The sequence below is a fragment of the Diabrotica virgifera genome, chromosome 5 (genome assembly GCF_917563875.1).
Source record: "Diabrotica virgifera virgifera chromosome 5, PGI_DIABVI_V3a".
Taxonomy (NCBI): domain Eukaryota; kingdom Metazoa; phylum Arthropoda; class Insecta; order Coleoptera; family Chrysomelidae; genus Diabrotica; species Diabrotica virgifera.
In genome coordinates this window covers 184,793,049-184,814,784 of record NC_065447.1, presented here as the reverse complement: position 1 = coordinate 184,814,784, position 21,736 = coordinate 184,793,049, and the positions used below count along the sequence as shown (strand labels likewise).

Here is a 21,736-nt window from a genome sequence, read left to right as displayed (position 1 = left end):
TTTCAAAAAATGTACAATAACTACGTCTTAAAATCCACCAAATTTCATTTGCATGTCTCAACCGGTTTTAAAGCAATAAACAAATCGTCAGTTTGTAAAAAAAATTGCAACACCCCCTATCTCGGAAACAAAGCATTTGCGGACATATGATTATCAAGCAAACTGTCATTATTTTTTCTTGCAGAATTACTCCTTAAAGTTTGCCATACTTATTTAAAAACACCCTGTATTGATGAAACATATAACTAGTTGTTAAAGTATATAACTTTTTTATTATCCCACATAAGCGGATTAATCAATAAACAGAATGTTAAGAAAACCTGAGGCTATAGTTGGGTTTTAATTTCAGTATTTTATAAATGCTAGAATATTCCACAGGGTGATGCGAAAAAAAAACCGGCAGTTTTATTCGTACACCCGGTATACAATGGAAATTTACCTGTTTAGCAACAATATTATTACAGCAGTATTGTTAACGAATAATGTTGTTTCCGAATCGGACAACCGGTTTCGGAAATGCGAGACATCAAAAATTACCAAATTTTTGAGTGGGCCGATTTCTATGCACGCAAATTTATACAAATTGGTGTTTTTTATACCGAATTTTGTAATGACGTGTTCTATACATTTTTAATATCTTAAAGGATTAATAAAGTATGACTATGACTATATTATATAAATTATATTTCTTTTTTTTTTTCTCCGATTCTGGCCTTGGTATAGAACTAGAACCTTTAGCCACGTAATTGTATAACTTATCACTAACTCAGGTGTAATGTGAAGTGTGTGTGTGTGTGTGTGTGTGTGTGTGTGTGTGTGTGTGTGTGTGTGTGTGTGTGTGTGTGTGTGTGTGTGTGTGTGTGTGTGTGTGTGTGTGTGTGTGTGTGTGTGTGTGTGTGTGTGTGTGTGTGTGTGTGTGTGTGTGTGTGTGTTGGATAAGTGTCTTGTTACTTTGCAAAGTCGACGTCATTGTCTTTGCAAAGAGACGCTAATTGTATCCGAACGTCTGCGGTCCCTCCGGTGAGTACCGATCCCACAAGGACAGAAAATATTTTCATTTATTAATTTATAATAAATGAAAAAATTCCCGACCCTGGTGGGATTCGAACTCACTACCATTCGGAACTTTCGATCCAAAGGTTAGGCGCTCTTACCACTGAGCCACAGAGGGGGTTAATTATATTTCTATTATTTCTAAATATTGAACTTTGATCTGATCAAGATATTCGAAACTTAAGTGCAAGATTTGCAGAGACTAAATCTGTAATGAAACTTTCCCATTCAGCATTGATCTCTGTATAAAAATAGCTGTTTGTATAACAAGCGAGCAAAGTGCTACTTTTCCTCCCGAAAATGAAGCGGAGGGCAGTAATCATTCAAAGGGGGAAAAGGCATTTTACTCCCATGTTATACATATGATTTTTCCACATTCCTCAAATAACAAAATTTTTTTCATTTTTAAATAATTTAATTATGTAACTAACAAAATTCATTAGAGAACTAAAACTAACAAGCAGGTAGAGTATACGCTGTGAGCTCGTACATAGAGGGGATATTTATAAATTCGTTGAGCGCCAGTAGTGACAAGTCTGTAAACGTTTACCGGAAATTTGACATAAATGTCAAAGTGATTAATTTTAAATTAAAATTAAAAATATTAATTATAAAAAATATTTGTTGATCAAAGCTGTGGTTTATATTTTTACCTTAAATATACTTACGTTTTAGATGCTGAATTTGCGTTTTTAATGTTCTGTAATATGTAATTATAAATTAATCTTGGCGCCATCTACATGATAATTGTGAAAGTATCCGAAGTAAGAAATTAATATTTCATCAATATAACGTCAAAATGATTAGCAAAACCTTAAAAAAATTTATTACAATTGAATTACTTTTTAGCGTTGTAAATATTAAGCGATAACAATTAAATAATAAATTTAAAAATTACCAGTAAAAGTTGAATTAGTAACCGCTAGGAGCGACACCAGCGAAGCTCAGAGCATATACCTGTCAACGTCAACTGTCAAATATAAGTCAAATTATTAAATCAAAATAAAAATTTACTGTTTTTTACCATTCTGCAAAATACATTCTGTTCTATAAATAAACTTTAAAATGTATAGAAATACTTACGTAATAGAAAATAGAATATTGTATACGCCGTTAATAAAGTTATTTCATTAATGACATGCCATGACGTCACTTTTACTTTTACTCCCTAGGGAGTATCCAGTATTTTCCAGGAAGGATGTTATATCTCTCATTACGTATATTACATGCCCCAGGTATTGCAGCTTTCGCGTCTTGATGGTTTCCAATATTTTGATTCTTTTGTTGACTCTTCTCATGACCTCGTTGTTTGTTACATGCTCGGTCCATGATATCCTCAGGATTATTCTCTAAACCCACAGTTCAAATGCTTTCAACTTTTTAGTATCGACGTGTTAAGTGTCCATGCTTCTATCCCGTAAAGTAGAGTCGATAGCCTAACTCTAAAGTATAATTTCAGTTCTCTTGCACAAAGTAAATACCTTTCTCATTTTATTGAAATTTGTTCGTGCTTTCTATATTCGAACTTTGATTTCTTTGGAGTAATCGTTTGTGTGATTACTCCAAAGATAGTTGTAGTTTTCAAATTGTTATAAAGTTTTACCGTTAATTGTCAGGCATTCATCATTATTTTGGGTTTTTGATATCTTCATAAATTTAGTTTTCTTGACGTTTATTGATAATCCATATTCTCCTCCATACTCAACTCTCTTGTGCATTAGCTCTTGGAGGTCTTGGAGGTTGTCGGCTATTATGATAGTATCGTCCGCATATCTGATATGTTAATTGGCGTTCCATTGACCTTTATTCCTGCTGTTTCTCCCTCAAGAACTCTTTTCATTATTTCTTGTAGTATGCATTGAATAGTAGTGGTGACAATACATACTCCTGTCGCACTCCTCTTTTAATTTCGAACTCTTCTGATGTGTGTTCGTTAATGCATATGTGTGCCTGATGTTTATAATATAGATTTGTTATAATTCGAAGATGATTGTATTGTAATTGTTTTGCTTTGAGGACGTCCATTAGCTCTGTATGGCAGGCTTTATCGGACTCTCACCTCACAATTTACAATTAAAAGTTGGATCAGTTGTCATATAAAATATTAATAATTTGTTTTTATTTTTAGATTTTCAACTTGTACTAGATTTCATGTTTTAGGTAAGTTTATACTTGTTTATATTACTAAACCCTAATAATAATAATTTTTTATATTTAAAATATATCGCATTAAATCAGCATCATTCTCTTTACCTATATGGGAGGTCGGATCCCCTAGTTATATTTCTTCATAAGTTTTTATTTTGGTTCATACTTATATCGAACCCCTTCATAGACATTTAGACTTGTCCTACCTAAGTGTATCCCACCAACTCTTCTTCGATCTTTCTTCTTTTCTACTTCTTACAGAAACTTGCAACTCAGCAATAATTATTCATATTATGGATCTAACATGTTGAAAATATTTTAAACTATGCTCTTTTTTTGGCATCAATTTGTGTCACCCCTAGACTTCCTCTTATATTATATTCTTAGTTGTATCCTTTGCTCACTCTACTCATCCGTATAGATATGAATTTCTACATTCAGATGTATTCGTTGTTCTTCGAGTTATAAGCAACCTCAAAACTAAAGAAGAAAACCTAAATACAATAAACTAAATATAATACAGTAGTCAAATTACAGAGTCAATTCGTGGAGTGAGGAAATATTAAAAATAAAAATAGAGGTGAATATAAATAAAACATAGACGGTGATAGTTAATAAAAAAAGAGACCAAAAAAATAAAGAGACTATGTGTTGGACCAATATTAGAAAATAACAACACGATTATATTACACAATTAATAGAACAATACCAGGACACAAGGATGTAAACATGGAAGTCAAGAGAAAAATGCAAAATACGATAACAGTCTCAGTAATAACATAGGCAAGAGAAAACTAGACAAATTCTAGACATAGAGAAATGAAACATTTGAGAAAAATGTGCGGAAAAACAAAATGGGACAGGATAACAAATGAAGATATCAGACAAATACCACAGTACCACAGATTAACCCAACACAGATGCGAAATCCTGGCGATAACTCTGGTACCGAGTTTTGGTAAACTCCTCCTACTTTGAGTTACCAAAAGGGTAGTCGCTTAGTATCTCGCTTAGTATGTAGGCTTAAGCTTATTGTCAGTTCCTGAATAACCTCGACAGTACATGCGCTTATTGTAGTGTTAAATTGACGGGCTTATTATTGGGAATTTTTTCTATTTATCAAGTGTGTTTAAATAGTTTTGTTATATTTTTAAAAATGGTTAGATATACGTGTATTTGTGAAGGGTGTTCATCTAAGACGGGTCAAGGAATATCATTTTTTAGATTGCCAAAGGATAAAATAAGGTATGTAGTGTCATTAATAAATTGATTTAGTTTCTAAATACTGATTAAGCGGCATATTACTTATATCATATTAATTATATTAATCTCGAAACACACATAAAATGGTTACTCAAGCTATGTGTGTTAGAAATAGTTCCAATAGTATTTTTTCAAGAAATATTTTGATAAGTCTGAAAAAAATCCTGTCTTGAAAACAGTAAATTTTAGTTACTAGTAAGAATGAATAACGCCCTGTTATTGAAGATAGTCAAAATAATCTTAAAAAATAAAAGAAATATTAACAAGACATTAAATTTTTATTAAAAAACATCTTATGTTATAGGAGTGAGCTATGGTTAAAAGCTACTAAAAGACAAGATTTGTTAGAGGAGGATTTAACTAGATACAGAATTTGCGAAAAGTATTTTGAAAATAAATTTTTATGCACATCTTCACGACGAAAACTCTTGTATGACAATGCTTTGCCGTCAATTTTTACCGAATCTGAAGATATCTGCGCGAATACGTCTGAGGAGCCGCCGAAAAAAGTTCAAATATTGTCAGGTAAAAATTAGGTAAATATCAATAATTTCAATAATAAAAAGATATGATTTTTCAGATAATAGAATAACGCCTGCGGCGGAAAATTTACAGTTAATATCCTCTAAACAAGTTTCTATCATCCCCAATAAAAAAAAAGAGATGAACACATTACTACAAGAATTACAAAAGATGTTTCCCAGTTATCACCTTCATTATTATTACAAACACTAGCATCTTTTATGTATAACTTGCCACGTGAATCTAAACTGAAATATAAAATCAGGTTTTTAAAAAGAAAACTTTTGAATAGAAAAATATGTAAAAAACAAAACGGTACAAAACAAGAGAGAGTAGTTTAAAAAATTATGTGACAAATTTCTTAATAAATCATTGGCCGAAATTGTAAAAACTCAGGCACTATTGCAGAAAAAAGTCCCAAAGGCCAGAAGATATTCTTAGGAATACAAACAATTTACTCATTATACTTTTTTGGACCCAAAACTTATCACTTTTTGAAAAAAAAATATTTATTTACCAACTAAGCGTTGTTTATATAAGTAAATTTGATTATATAATTAAATAACCTGGAACTTGAAAATTATTATATTAACAACAATTTATCTGGTTTTTTTCTGGAAGGTCATACGTGGAATTCACAAATTACTGTCACCAAAAGACTGTCACTTCTTTTCTAATACCTAGTTTACTTTCTCTTGTTTTATTAAGGAAAAACTTTGTTTTGTTTTGTTTTGTAGCTAGTTTACTTTCTCTTGTTTTGTACCTACCTAGAATTCCCAAATTACCCTATTATATTTATATCGTATTCACTTCCAAGCAACTTTTTATTATTTTTGAATATACACAGAAATTTAATAAATGACCATTTATATATAAATCTTTAACGATTGCCATTTTTCTAACAATTAGTTAACTTTCTCTTGTTTTGTTAAGGACATATGTACCTAGAATTCCCAAATTACCTATTGTATTTTATTTCCTTTTTCGTTTAACACATAAATTTATTAAATGGCCAATGTTTTGTTAAGTTTTGTTTGTCTTAATTTTTAGTGTAAATATAGTAAACATCAAATCAGGTGTAAAAGTAAGTATTATAGACCAAATGAACTATTTTGTAAGTTATCAATTGTATTGGTGCAAACACCGGCACAACAACTGTGCTCCTTAGTTTCAAGGTTACCAATTTTTGTACCGGCATCATAGCATAGCTTTCGCATCTGTGTTGGGTTAATCTGTGACAGTACCAACCTATTCCTGAGTAGGTACATTAAACAGAAACAAATGTCATGGTTTGGACATACACACACCCAAACTTATATGGAATCATCTGATATTTCTTACTATTTCTTGCGAATTTAGAAAAACGAACACACGAAGTCAAACAATATTTATTTTAAAGCAATTTAATAGCAAATACGTAACAATTAAATAAAACAATAAAGTATTTAACAAACAAATTGAAAGTAGTTGTTTTAAAGTCAATAGCATACAAAATTTCAATGTAAAACGAATAATGTTTAAATTGTTTTTAATAATTTTTTGTATTTTATGATAGTCAGTGTTATTACCTCTAGTCTTTATGCAAGCTTCAGTTTGCGTGGGCACGCTCCTAATCAAATTATAAACATTTTGTTGTGTTAGGTTGCTCCACCCTTCAAGAGGGGCTTGTACTAGCTGTGCGGTGTTTTGTGGATTATCCCGGCGAGCTCTAATTTTTCTTTTAAGCTTATTCCACAAATACTCGATAGGGTTAAGCTCGGGTGAGCAAGCAGGCCATTCCAATATATTAAGGAGCTGAAAGAAAAAAACGAAAAATTGGAAGAAGGTTTAAAAATGGCAAACATTAGAATAGAACAATTGGAAAAAGATAGACGGAGAAATAATATAGTATTAAAAGGCCTAACACTGGATGCTACCGACGGAAAGCCTGTAAAGGAGTCAGTAGAACACTTCATAGGAAGACATCTGAAATTAGAGGTCAAACTGAGAGGAGCGGTGAAGATCGGCGACCAAATCTTTGTAGCAGAAATGGAAAACCTAACGGATAAGCTGAGTGTACTAAAAAACAAAGGAAAACAGAAAAATCTACAGGGACAAAAGGTGTATATAGAACCAGATTTAACAAGAAAGGAAAGGGAAATACAAGCAAAAATTAGGAAAATGGCAAAAGAAGAAAAAGACAAAGGTAATACTACGAAGATAGGATATATGAAACTGGAGATTAATGGAAAGGTGTGGAAATGGGACCATAATAAAGAGAAACTTATACAAACTCACAGAAATATCGGGGAAGGGACTCCAAAAAAACTAAAAGAAAATAATGAGATCGGACCCACAACAATGATGACCAAGGCAATGAATGGGAAAAGCGATAGGGAAAAAGATGATGCAAAGGTAAACAAGGATGAAAATAGGAAGAAGGGGAAAGCTAGATTACAGAAAAAAGGAGAGATAAAAATGGGAACATGGAATGTGAGAAGCATCAATGGAAAAGAGGAAGAACTGGTAGAAGATATGATAAGACAAAAAATAGAAATACTAGGAATAACAGAAACGAAGATGAAAGGAAAAGGTCTTAAGAAAATACACAAAGGATATTGGTTACTTTGGGTAGGAGCGGATACAAAACAGAGAGCAAAAGAATGCCGAATAGACTACAACACGTTATAGAAGAAACATATGTTAACCAGAGAATATTATCGGTGAAAATTAAACTGATGGACGAAAAAATATGGACAATAATAACAGCCTACGGAGTAAATGAAGATGCAAGAAAGGAAGAGAAAGATAAATTTTTCGAGGAGCTCCAAATGCAAATTGATAATGGGGAAGAAAACATAATTGTAATGGGAGATCTAAACGGTAGAGTCGGAAACAACAACAGCGGAATAGAGCAGTGCATGGGAAAAGAAGGAGAAGAAATGCTAAACAGAAATGGTGAAAGAATAATAGAAATATGTATGGAGAACAAACTAGTTATTCCAAATACAAAATTTAAACATAAAGAAGTACACAAATACACGAGAGTACAAGACAGCAGAAACGAAAAATCAATCATAGATTACTTTTTGGTAAGCAGCAACAAATGGAAAAGAGTACAGGATACGAAAGTGAAAAGAGGCTCAGAGATTGGCAGTGACCACCATCTAGTAATAATCAGAATGAGAACAACAGAGGAGAAGAAGAAAAGAGAAGAAAGGTAGTAAACGAAAAAATAAAAAGTTACAAATTAAAAGAGGAAAGATATAAGAAGAAATTCCAAGAAAAATTAGATAATACTTTGAAAGGTAGGGCAAAAAATACAAATATAGAAAAAAAATGGGAATATCTAAAAAACAGCATAATCAAAGCAGCTGAGGAAACTTGCGGGAAAGCAAAAATAGCAAATACTAAAATACAAATACAAAAACATGAGGAGAACAGAATGGTGGACGGAAGAAATACGAGAGAAAATAAAGAACAAAAAAGACAAATGGAAGAGATACCTAAGCACAAAACACCCGGAAGATTACGAAACATATAAAGGAAAAAGGAAAGAGGTTAAACTAGCGGTGAAAGCAGGAAAGGAAAGGTCATGGGAGAGATTTGGACAAAAAATGACAAAAAATTATAGGGAAAACCAAAAACTCTTCTACGGTGCATTAAAACAACTCAGACAAAAGAAAGAGCAAATTATGCCGAATATAAAAGACAAGAATGGAAACGTAATAACAGAAGAAAAACAAATAATGGAAAGATGGAGAGAACATTTCAAAGAGCTAACTCATGTAGACAAGGACAACATAGGTGAGATACAAGAAAGGAATGTAGAACAACAAGTGGAATCTGTAACAAGAGAGGAATTAGATAAAGCAATAGAAAGAGTAAAACTGGGCAAAGAACCAGGCAAGGATCATATCACCCCGGAAATGATAAAATTCATGGGGACAGAGGGAATGGATAGCATGATAGAACTAATTAATCATATCATAAATAGAGCAGAATTACCAAAGGACTGGAAGAAAGGCATTATATTACCAATACACAAAAAGGGAGACAAGAGAAGCTGTAATAATTACCGAGGTATCACCATATCAAGTATCCCTGGGAAGGTATTCGCAAGAATAATAGAGGCAAGAATAAAAACCCAAATAGAAACAACTATGGAAGACACACAGTGTGGATTCAGGAAGGACAGAAGCACGCAAGACCTAATATTCACATTAAGACAAGTAAGTGAGAAGGTAATCAAGAAGAATAGAGAGATACATATGTGCTTTATTGACCTGGAAAAGGCGTTTGACAGAATCCGAAGAAAGGACGTTTGGAAGACACTAAAAGAAAGGGGAGTCGACAGACACATAATAGAAGTAATAAAGGATATGTACAAAAATAATACAAATACAGTAAGAACCAATAACGAGGAATTCAGAGAATTTGCTACAAGTCAACGCGTCAAACAGGGATGCGTGCTGAGTCCACTGCTATTCTCAGTGGTACTGGATGAAGCGATAAAGAAAGCCAAGAGAAGAATGAGAAAACTAACATTAGGATACTGGCAAATGAAACAGACTCAACTATCGGAGCTACTATTTGCAGACGACATGGTATTGATAGCAGAAAACAGAGAAGACTTACAGAACAATCTTGAAATCCTAGAAGAAGAACTATCAAACATAAATATGAAAATTAATACAGAGAAAACAAAAACAATGATAATTTCAAATACGAGGAAGACACACGCAATAAAATTAGACGGGAAACAACTAGAGCAAGTGGAATATTTTAAATACCTAGGAGTAATAATCGAATCAAATGGTAAACAAGACATGGAAATAAACGAGAGAATGGGACGAACAGGAAGCTTATTTAACACTATGAAAACAACATTTTTTGGGAAAAAAGAGACACCGGAAAAAGTAAAAACGGCAGTCGTTAAATCAGTAGTTAGACCAACAATCATGTATAGCAGCGAGACATGGACATTGACGGGGAGACAAAAATCCAGAGTCAATGCTATGGAAATGAGGTTCCTGAGGAAAATAGCAAACAGAAAGAGGACAGACAAAATACGAAACGAAACAATTAGACAAAACCTAAAACTAGAACCAATCAATGAAAAAATAGTAGAAGGACAACTTAGATGGTTCGGGCACGTGTGTAGAATGTCGAACGAGAGGCTAACAAAACGAGTGTTCGAAACGAGAGTGCAGGGGAAAAACAAAAGAGGGAGACCAAGAGTTATGTGGGTAGATGAAATCAGGAAAGAAATCGAGAAGAAGGGATTGACATTGGAAAGTGCAAGAAACCTAACGCAAGATCGGAAAGCATGAAGACTACAATGCCAAACTCAACTCCACCAGCCTTACACCTAAAGGTAGAAAGGCTTAGACTAAGTAAGTAAGTAAGTTGTTGTGGTAGGTTGCTCCATCCTTCAAGAGGAGCTTGTACTATCTGTTCGGTGTTTTGTGGATTATCCCGGCGAGCTGTAGTTTTTCTTTTAAGCCTATCCCACAAATACTCGATAGGGTTAAGCTCGGGTGAGCAAGCAGGCCATTCCAACAAGGGATACCTTCTGCTTCAATGATGTCTGTAGTCACTCTAATGGTATGTAGAGGTCCATTATCATGCAGTAAAATTAAATTTTCTCGTGTTGCACCTCTCCAGAGCCTGACTACAGGTTATCAACATACTTGTGAGCAGTTAAAATTGATTGGATGAAAATTAAAGGAGTTTTTTTACGGATCACAATTCCTCTCCAGAACATTACACTTTCCCTTGTACATTTGTGAACAGATCTGACAGTTTTCCTTCTTGCTTGTCTTCCTCGACCTTTAAGTACACGATTTCGTGGGTCATCCGATTTTGCACAAATCCTGACGTTTTTTGAAAATATTTTGTCAATTTCCAATGTTCCAGTTTTGGTGGTGATGACACCAATTGAGGCGATCAATCTTGTGCTGCCTGGATAACTCGGGAACCCATAACTGTCTCCTGCTGTATACTTCTTGGTACGAACTCTTCTTCTTATCGTTTCAACTGAAACAGTTACACCTGTAGCTTCCAAAAGCTGCTTTTGGAGCTGTAGGTGAGAAATGGTTGGGTGTCTTCCAGCTGATTGGACTTTTAATCGATCGTGGAGAGCCGTTATTACTTTTGGCGACTTTCCCTTGCTTATATTTGAGATTTCCTAGTTCCTGTTACCTAGTATAGGTTGTGGACAGAACGCCCTGTACTCCGCCTAGCTCTACAGCTAAGTCCCTCTGGGAACATTACTTTCCCCACAAGACCAATAATCTTTCCTCGTTGTAAGTTCTATAACCCCACATGAGTCATATTTTCGTTTTTGGACGCAAATGTTAGCTTATTTATTTTCGTTCAATTTGCAACTTAAGCAAATAACCTATACCGTACCAAGCTGTACTATCTGATTGTCTTATATATTTGTTTATTTTCAATAAAAACCTTTATTCTTCGCAACAATAACAAGTTTTTTCAAAATAAATAAATATCACTTTAAATTACTTGGTGATTCCATATAAGTTTGGGTGTGTGTATTAATAAAATTAAATCCGAAAGAATTGCAAGGCAAATGTTAAAATTGGGCAGTACAAGAAAAATTAGAAGGGAAGAACCAGAAGAAAATGGATAGATCAGATCGGAGAAATAGGAAGGAATAAAGAGAAATCTATTGAAGAATTAAAGACGTCCAAAAATTTAATGCATGGAAAATGGGTAAAGAAAGAACAGAAATTCTTAGATAACAAAAGTATATGTAGTCCTGTCGCCAGGGGGGGTACAACGGCCTCCTGTATTCAGATGGACTTACCCAAGTTTTTATTATGTATTTTGGCCCGTAGAACACGAATTTTTTGGGTAACAGTTGATCCGGATGTCGATAAGATTGTTATAAACAAAGAAGTTGAGGAATTACATAACAGTGTTTTGTCGCAAAACAAAACATGTTTTTGTATTTTTTGGGCCATTCTAACCAAAAAATGTTCCTACAAGTTTTTTCGTAGGATGCACAGTTTTCGAGATAAACGCGGTTGAACTTTCAAAAAATCGAAAAATTGCAATTTTTGAACCCGAATAACTTTTGAGTAAAAAATAAAATAACAATTCGGCTTACCGAATTTGAAAGTTCAAGTCAAATTCTATCGGTTTCGAATATATACATTGCTAAAAATTTATGTGTTTATGGCTAAAAAAAGCTATAAACACATAGTGTTTCCAGTGCCTAATACATGCGTTTACATGCATGCTACGTAGAAATAGCCTCGCTTGCGCAAGTTGAGGAATTACATAACAGCGATTTCTCGCAAAACAAAACATGTTTTTGTATTTTTTGGGCCATTCTAACCAAAAAGTGTTCCTACAAATTTTTTCGTAGGATGCATAGTTTTCGAGATAAACGCGGTGGAACTTTCAAAAAATCGAAAAATTGCAATTTTTGTACCCGAATAACTTTTGATTAAAAAATAAAATAGCAATTCTGCTTACCGCATTTGAAAGTTCAAGTCAAAGTATATCGGTTTTAGTTATTTGAATAACTAATAACTAAAACCGATATACTTTGACTTGAACTTTCAAATGCGGTAAGCAGAATTGCTATTTTATTTTTTAATCAAAAGTTATTCGGGTACAAAAATTGCAATTTTTCGATTTTTTGAAAGTTCCACCGCGTTTATCTCGAAAACTATGCATCCTACGAAAAAATTTGTAGGAACACTTTTTGGTTAGAATGGCCCAAAAAATACAAAAACATGTTTTGTTTTGCGAGAAATCGTTGTTATGTAATTCCTCAACTTCTTTGTTTTTAACAGTCTTATCGACATCCGGATCAACTGTTACCCAAAAAATTCGTATTCTACCGGTCAAAATACATAGAAAAAACTTGGGTAAGTCCATCTGAATACAGGAGGCCGTTGTACCCCCCCTGGCGACAGGACTAATGAGAGGAAGAAGAAGAAAAGAAGAATTTAATTAATAAGTATTGTCGAAGCGAAGATCGGTGGAATATGCGCGTTTTATCAATGAAATTCGATATTTTTAAGATATTCCAGAAGCCGCTAGAGATAAAATGTTTTAATGACCTATTAATCATTCATAAATACTCAACGTATATTAGTACAGTTAAAATAATTAAGACGATAACCGGACAACATTGATTTAATGAGTAAAATTTAGTTTTTTTTACTTTAATGACAAAAAAGCAAGCCCATTCGCAGAACCCAATTAAAAATTATTTTGCACATCATATTTGAAACATTATTTGGTTGAAAAATCTCATTTTTGTTGGCAAAAAAAATATATTAATTTGTTTGGACTAAATTACAGTTGTGCTTATCTTAAAAAGGATATGTTACTATCAACATTCGCACAGTGTTGCCAAACTGAATTTTGTTATTTTGGGTGTAAATTTTTTCCACGGATCTCCGAGGGTACAATACCTTCTTTTACTTCCAAATTACCTTCACCACTTTAATATTTTTTACTCATATCTTGAGTTACTTATGGGTGTTAGTAAATAAGTATGAAAAGCTTTAAGGGGTAATTCTACATGAAAAAATAATGACAGTGATCTTCGTTTCCGAGATATGGGGTGTTGAAATTTTTATTTCAAACTACCAATTTATTTATTGCTCTATGACCAGTTGAGCTATGAAAATTAAATTTGGTGAGTTTTAAGCGGTAGTTATTGCGCATTTTTGACATACAAATAAACATTTTGTAGTCAACATTGGCGAGCATGCAGGTAATTGTCTGAATTTTTTTAAAGAAAAAATAGTCAATAGCAACTGAAATAAATATGTCAAATTAAAAATGATTTTTTAATTCCAAGGTAAATTGATGATAAAATAAGATTTTAACTAGGTGCAAAATGACCTCCTTCACTGATGACAGAAAAAATTTATATTCATCATTGGCGCGCGTAAGGGGTAATACATAGTCTGAATTATTTTAAGAAAAAAAATAGTACGCCACTAAGATATGTTAAATTAAAAATTATTTTTGAATTCCTCGTACAATTTGTGACAAAAAATAATATACTCTAAAACGGAAGTTCCCTAGGTTGGCTGTATACCATATAGTTAAAAAAACTCTAACATGAAGTAAAAAACCACTTCTATGTAATTGGTATATTTATTAAAATCTTCTTCTTCTTCTTGTGCCACTCCTATCGGAGATTGGAAATCATCAAGGCTACCCTGACTTTGTTTACAGCTGACCTAAAAAGTTCATTAGTGGTGCAGCCAAACCACTCTCTCAAATTCCGCATCCACGACATTCTTCTACGGCCTGGATTCCGTTTTCCTTCTATTTTTCCTTGCATTATATTTTGAAGTAATGCGTATTTATGACCTCTCATCAGGTGACCCAAATACTCGAGTTTTCTTCGTTTTATCGTTAATAAAATTTCTGGGTCTCTTCCTATCCTTCGTATTACTTCAAGATTTGTGATTCTTTCAACCCAACTTATCTTCAGCATTCGACGGTAGCACCACATCTCGAAACTTTCAATATTTTTTATGTTGTTGTGTTTGAGAGTCCAGGCCTCTACACCGTATAATAGCGTGTTAAATACGTAGCCACTTAGCATTCTTAATCGTAGAGGGATGCTTATATCTTATTAAAATCTAAAAAATCCCAATGGATTAAATAAAATGTGTCCAATTCAGAACGTTTTCAGACCTATGGGTCCACCATCAGTGAATCTACAATAAAATAAGTAATCCCACTATTAAAATTGAAAGATGGTTGAAATTTTGAAAGTTAGAAAAGTGTGGTTAAGATTACTTACTTGAATACTTGCTAAATAGCCCCAGAACCAAACAATGGTTGAATTTATAATTCGATTTACATTATTTAAAAGTAGTATTAAACAGGCTAAACGCCGATGTTACAAGATATAACCTCCGGGAACATGGTGAAACGCTACCAGAAACTTAATCAACCATCTTAGGCCAACGCTGACTACCAAGTGTCAAAAGTGTGTAAGGAACTGTTTGTAGTGACATTGACAATAGAGAAAAGGGTAGTCGATTTTCAATGGTTATAAGCAAAAGGTCATGATCCAAAACAATGATAATATGATAATGATTTTAATATCTGAAAATGTCTAACATTTCAAATCTATTGTTTTTTGAAAATAAAATTGTGATTTACAAAATTTATTTAGAATATAAGATTATTTTAAGTTGACTGTATACTATAACAATAAATTGATCAAATTGATAAAAAGGAAGTATGGGCTGCTATTAGTAATGATAAACAAAAGATAAAAACAAATGATGGCGAGAGAGAAAAAGAATAAATATTAGTTGGAATATTGTTGTACAAAAGAATTAATAGGTAGGCAAGTTATATAAATCTAAATTGTATTGGTGGTTGTATATGTAAAAGGAAAATTATTGTTATTTAAATGTAAATGGAAATTGTTAATAATGGATTTAAGTTAGGATACAGTCAAGATACTTATGTAATAGTATGCAATATGTAAATGAAGAGGATTGTAATTATTATGAGATGTTTTTTAAAAAATTTGAGAGAATTCTTGTGACAAAGAGAGGGTATGTGAAATGGAAGATAAAGAAATGTATGATTATAGCTGAGTCCAGTTGATACAAGAATGAAATTAAAATGAAATTAATAATGAAAATGTACTGAATAAAATAAAATTAGTAAAACCAAAGTAAGAAAAAAGAATATTGATATAATTTGAATGTAATAAAAATGGGTCTGAATGTGAGAACTGAAATTAAGTGATGAAATGTTAATTGGAGAAATAAAAAATAAAAAATATATTTGGAAACAGTCAAAGACAAAAAGTAGAGGGCTGTGGTGTAAGGTAGAAAGACAAGTGTACTAAGGGAAAGAGAGGGATTGAGAAAAGATGGGGTGTGGAATTTAAACTGAATGAAGCAATGAAATGAAAGAGAAGTGAGAAGATAGTAGGGTGAATTAATTAGGTTAAGGTTAATAGGGGTTCATGTAGTTAGTAATTATTAGTTGTGTACAGGAGTTTGGAAGCAGTGAAGGAAAGAGGAAAATTTGAAAGGGGGGGGTTGACTAAGTTAAAGAAGAGAGAGAATAGGATAGAAAAAGGTGAAAAAGAAAGAGGAAGTTGTAGGGGGACAAAATGGGGACAAAATTGCGGTTAAGGGATGTTTGTCTATTGACACAGTTGGGATTCTTCTTTAGGTCCTTGACAATCTCCAAATTTTCGTATAAGTCTAAACGGAGTGTATTTTTTTGTTGAATATTGTGTATCAACTGGACACCTTCAGGAATCTTAAGTTCATGTTTATTGACTTTTAAATGGTGTGAAAAGGCTGAAGTGGTATCTCTCTTGCTGTGTTCTGCAGATCGGGTAGACAGGGATCTGTAAGTTCTGCCGATGTAGGTGGCATCACAATCTGAACAAGAGAGTCTGTATACCCAACTCCGGTTCATATAATGGATAGGATCTTTGGTATTAGTTAAACTTTTGCTGAGAGTATTATTGACTTTAAATGAGATTTTGATGTTGTCACAAGAATTGGAAATGATATGTTTGACTCTTTCAGATAATTTGGAGTTATTGAATGGTAAGGAGGCATAAATTGGGGTAGTTGTGGATGATGTAGAGAAAGCGGATTGTTGGAGTAACTTAAGTTCTCTCTAAGTGGTTTTTACTTCATGTTAGAGTTTTTAAAAAAATAATATATATCTTGCTTTCTTTTTTCATATGAGGCGCCGTTTTTACACAAAAATAAAACATCGGAACGGTTACAAAGTATTCGAGGTAGTTTCCATATGCATAGAGACTTATTTCAAATATGGTGTATTCCATGAATATACGACTGTTTTGGATTATCGCGACAACGAATATTTTAGTGTGTAACATAAGAAGTACGAAAGTGTTTTGCTGTAATAATTACATACTCCAATAAACAACAATATAATTTGCAATTTACTTTCGTTCTTCATATTTTGCACAGTAAAATATTCGTTGTCGCGATAATCCAAGAGGGTCGTATATTCGTGGAATGGGGTATATGTACTTTGTAAACGTTAATGTTTTTTTTCATCAAAACGGCGCCTCCTATGAAAAAAAGGCAATAAAGATTTTTTGTCGTAAAGTGAATGAAGAATTCAAAAATGATGTGACATATCTCAGTGGCGTACTAATTTTATCTTTAAAAAAATTCAACCATTACCGTGCGCGCGCCAATGATGAATATAAAATTATGCTGCCACATCTAACAGAGGCCCTTTTGAAAATTTCTTGTAGCTTTGCACTTACTTAAAATCTTATTAGTGATATTTTCTGTTATTGTTCTAGTTTAGTATTATGTATTGTATTGGATAGTTCTTGATAATGTATTAAGAAATGAAAAATACGAGTCAAGATGTTTTATTTTTTTTTATATAAAAATGGTGCATCATATGAAAAAATGACTAAAAAGAATTTTTATCATAAAATAAACATGGAATATAAAAATAATTTTTAATCTGAAATATCTCAGTGGCGTACTATGTTTATATTTAAAAAAAACTCAGACGATTACCCGTATGCGCGCCAATGATGAATACAAAATTCTTAGTTGTATATCAAAAATGCGTAATAACAACCTCTAAACATACACCAAATTTCAGTTTCATAGCTCAAGCAATCTTGGAGCAATAAATAAATTGGCAGTTTGAAATAAAAATTTCAACACCTCGTATCTCGTAAACGAAGCATTTGCGGACATATGTTTATAGGGCAAACTGTCATTATTTTTTCATGTAGAATTACCCCTCAAAGTTTGTCATACTTAGTTACTAACACCCTGTATATAAAATTGGTGGCAGAAAATACACCTGTACATATGGAAATGGAATAAAAGTTAAAACTAGTAGATTATATATGTTCTAAATAGTTACAAAACATGCGATTACAACGTCATCGGAAAAAAAAATGTTTCCTTATATTCATTGCTCGCATTGTCCAGATTCGCCTAAAATATCCGTATACTAATACAATACCATGTAACGTCCAGTGCACAGGCAATATAAAAGGGAACGATGAAACACAATATAGTCCGTTATTTTTTACTTTATCCAATTTCAATGTGACATTTTGAATTAAATTTGACTGCAGAGGGATGTTCATAAAAGAAGCAATAAAGGACATTTATGCTGAAGAGATAGCCCCGAACACATCTTAAAACGTCCGGTTTTGATTATTTTTTCTCAAAAAGGTTCAGACTTCCCCCTGATCTTGAAAAAATATGAAAGTAGCTGATATCTATATGTGTAACTCGAAATTTGTTTGAATATATTATGGAAAATATGCTGATTAAGCAGTCTGAATTTTTTGTTTAGACAAGGCAAACTCTCAACAAAAGTTTATCTAATAACTGGTAGAATAGGATAGAATAGCTTGTGCTTTTCACCATTTTTAATACGGTAGCTGCATTTATAAATTATAGATCTAAAGAATCATCCGAAAATATCAATGAGAATTATCAAGTTTTCACTGATATTAATTCAAAGGGTGTATTAATCATACAAAGGGTGTCGGGTGTCCCAAAATTTACAAAAGATTTTAATAGAATAGAAAACAATTTTTTTTCTCTTTAGATTGTAACTTTTCTATTGAATAACAAAGTACATCGAGAAATAAATTAAGCTAAAAAGGGGTAGTTCCCTGGATTGGCTGTATACCTTATAGTTAAACAAACTGGAACATGAAGTAAAAACCACTTCTATGTAAAAGGTATATTTACTAAAAATTTTTAGAATCCCAATGGATTCAATAAAATGAGTTCATCAGAACGTTTTCAAACCTATCGGTCCATCATCAGTGAATCTAAAATCAAATAAGTAATCCCACTATTAAAATTGAAAAGATGGTTGAAATTGTGAAATAAATTTGAAAGGAAGATTGAAAGAAAGGATTTGGAAATTGTCAAAGACCTAAAGAAAAGTCCCAATTGTGTTAACCGACAAACATCCCTTAACCGCAATTTTGTCCCCATTCACCGTCAATTATTTGCATAATTCCTATTACTTTGTTATACCTTCCCTTTTCCTATCCTATCTGCTATCTTCTTTATCCTATTTACCCACTGTCAACTATCTTCTTCGTTCCCTTACTGGCTCCAAACTCCTTTACACATACTAATCATTACTAACCACATGAACCCTTCTTAATCAAAACCTAATTAATTTACCATACCCCTTTTCTCACTTCTTTCATTTCTTTTCTTCATTCAGTTCAACCCTCATACCCAACTTCTCCAATCTTTCTCTTTCACTCATTTCACCTATGCTTTGACCCTACATCACACTCCTTTGCTTTTTGTCTTTGACCTTTTCCAAATATATTTTATCTCCACATTTAACATTTCATCACTTTATTTCAGTTATCACAGTTAAACTCAGTCATTCTTTAATCAAATTATAACAATATTCATTCTAAAGACTAAGTTTTCACTCTAATGGCATATAACATATCCCACCAGAATGAAAACAATGGGAACCTTCTCTGGTTACACCTCCGAGGCTTCTACAATTTGCAAGCCATACGGATGCTGAGACTAAGGAAGATGAGGGAATTCTACAATTTACAATTCACGTCACATCTGCTCAGCGCGGTAAAGTTCCAACGAGACTGGTTCCCTTCATACTCCACACAGAGTAAATGTAAATCAAAAATGAATAACCATTTTCAATTTTGTTGCAAAACGAAAATACAGCCGAACGATATTCCAGTCCAATCAGAGAGTGCTGCAAGCACCTCTACCGGTTTCGAAACTTATTAGTCTCTCATCAGGAGGCACATATGCTGCTCTCCCTGATCCAACCAAAACAAACCCCAGCGTGCAGTCCCGAATTGCAACGAACGAAATGGCATAGATGCCCTAGCGGCAACTGCTAGCAAAAGACTAAGTTTTCACTCTAATGGCATATAACATATCCCACCAGAATGAAAACAATGGGAACCTTCTCTGGTTACACCTCCGAGGCTTCTACAATTTGCAAGCCATACGGATGCTGAGACTAAGGAAGATGAGGGAATTCTACAATTTACAATTCACGTCACATCTGCTCAGCGCGGTAAAGTTCCAACGAGACTGGTTCCCTTCATACTCCACACAGAGTAAATGTAAATCAAAAATGAATAACCATTTTCAATTTTGTTGCAAAACGAAAATACAGCCGAACGATATTCCAGTCCAATCAGAGAGTGCTGCAAGCACCTCTACCGGTTTCGAAACTTATTAGTCTCTCATCAGGAGGCACATATGCTGCTCTCCCTGATCCAACCAAAACAAACCCCAGCGTGCAGTCCCGAATTGCAACGAACGAAATGGCATAGATGCCCTAGCGGCAACTGCTAGCAAAAGACTAAGTTTTCACTCTAATGGCATATAACATATCCCACCAGAATGAAAACAATGGGAACCTTCTCTGGTTACACCTCGGAACAAAATTGAAAATGGTTATTCATTTTTGATTTACATTTACTCTGTGTGGAGTATGAAGGGAACCAGTCTCGTTGGAACTTTACCGCGCTGAGCAGATGTGACGTGAATTGTAAATTGTAGAATTCCCTCATCTTCCTTAGTCTCAGCATCCGTATGGCTTGCAAATTGTAGAAGCCTCGGAGGTGTAACCAGAGAAGGTTTCCATTGTTTTCATTCTGGTGGGATATGTTATATGCCATTAGAGTGAAAACTTAGTCTTTTGCTAGCAGTTGCCGCTAGGGCATCTATGCCATTTCGTTCGTTGCAATTCGGGACTGCACGCTGGGGTTTGTTTTGGTTGGATCAGGGAGAGCAGCATATGTGCCTCCTGATGAGAGACTAATAAGTTTCGAAACCGGTAGAGGTGCTTGCAGCACTCTCTGATTGGACTGGAATATCGTTCGGCTGTATTTTCGTTTTGCAACAAAATTGAAAATGGTTATTCATTTTTGATTTACATTTACTCTGTGTGGAGTATGAAGGGAACCAGTCTCGTTGGAACTTTACCGCGCTGAGCAGATGTGACGTGAATTGTAAATTGTAGAATTCCCTCATCTTCCTTAGTCTCAGCATCCGTATGGCTTGCAAATTGTAGAAGCCTCGGAGGTGTAACCAGAGAAGGTTCCCATTGTTTTCATTCTGGTGGGATATGTTATATGCCATTAGAGTGAAAACTTAGTCTTTTGCTAGCAGTTGCCGCTAGGGCATCTATGCCATTTCGTTCGTTGCAATTCGGGACTGCACGCTGGGGTTTGTTTTGGTTGGATCAGGGAGAGCAGCATATGTGCCTCCTGATGAGAGACTAATAAGTTTCGAAACCGGTAGAGGTGCTTGCAGCACTCTCTGATTGGACTGGAATATCGTTCGGCTGTATTTTCGTTTTGCAACAAAATTGAAAATGGTTATTCATTTTTAATATTCATTCTCTTAATTTTGTTTTATTAATTCTATTTTATTCATTACACCTATTGTTTTCTATACTAATTAAATTTTAGTTTGTATCAACTGGGCAACCTATTATCCTACAATGATTTATTATCAATTTTACATATTCACCAGTTTGTCACAAGAATTTTCTCAATTTCATAAAAATTGTTCCATAATAATTGCATTCCTGAATCATACTTTCTACTATCAGATTGACTATATCTTAACTCTAATCTATTTAAGTTTTTTAATTTTCACCTACATCCAAATAAAAATTTCCCTTCTACCTATACAACCATCAATACACATACTGTGGACATATAAATTTCTTGATATAATAATAT

At 33.5% G+C, this 21,736-nt stretch overlaps 1 protein-coding gene across 4 annotated transcripts in view; it reads left to right on the top strand.

The window, feature by feature from the left end:
- LOC114327855 (LIM domain only protein 3) overlaps positions 1-21,736 on the top strand; it is a 616,892-nt gene that overhangs the window by 268,214 nt on the left and 326,942 nt on the right. For 3 of the 4 annotated variants that reach the window (XM_050651703.1, XM_028276569.2, XM_050651702.1), the window contains exon 3: positions 3,182-3,213. The exons of the other annotated variant lie outside the window; for it this stretch is intronic. The gene's annotated coding sequence lies outside the window, so the exon portion shown is untranslated. The remainder of the gene's footprint in view (positions 1-3,181; positions 3,214-21,736) is intronic. 4 annotated transcript variants of the gene reach the window in all.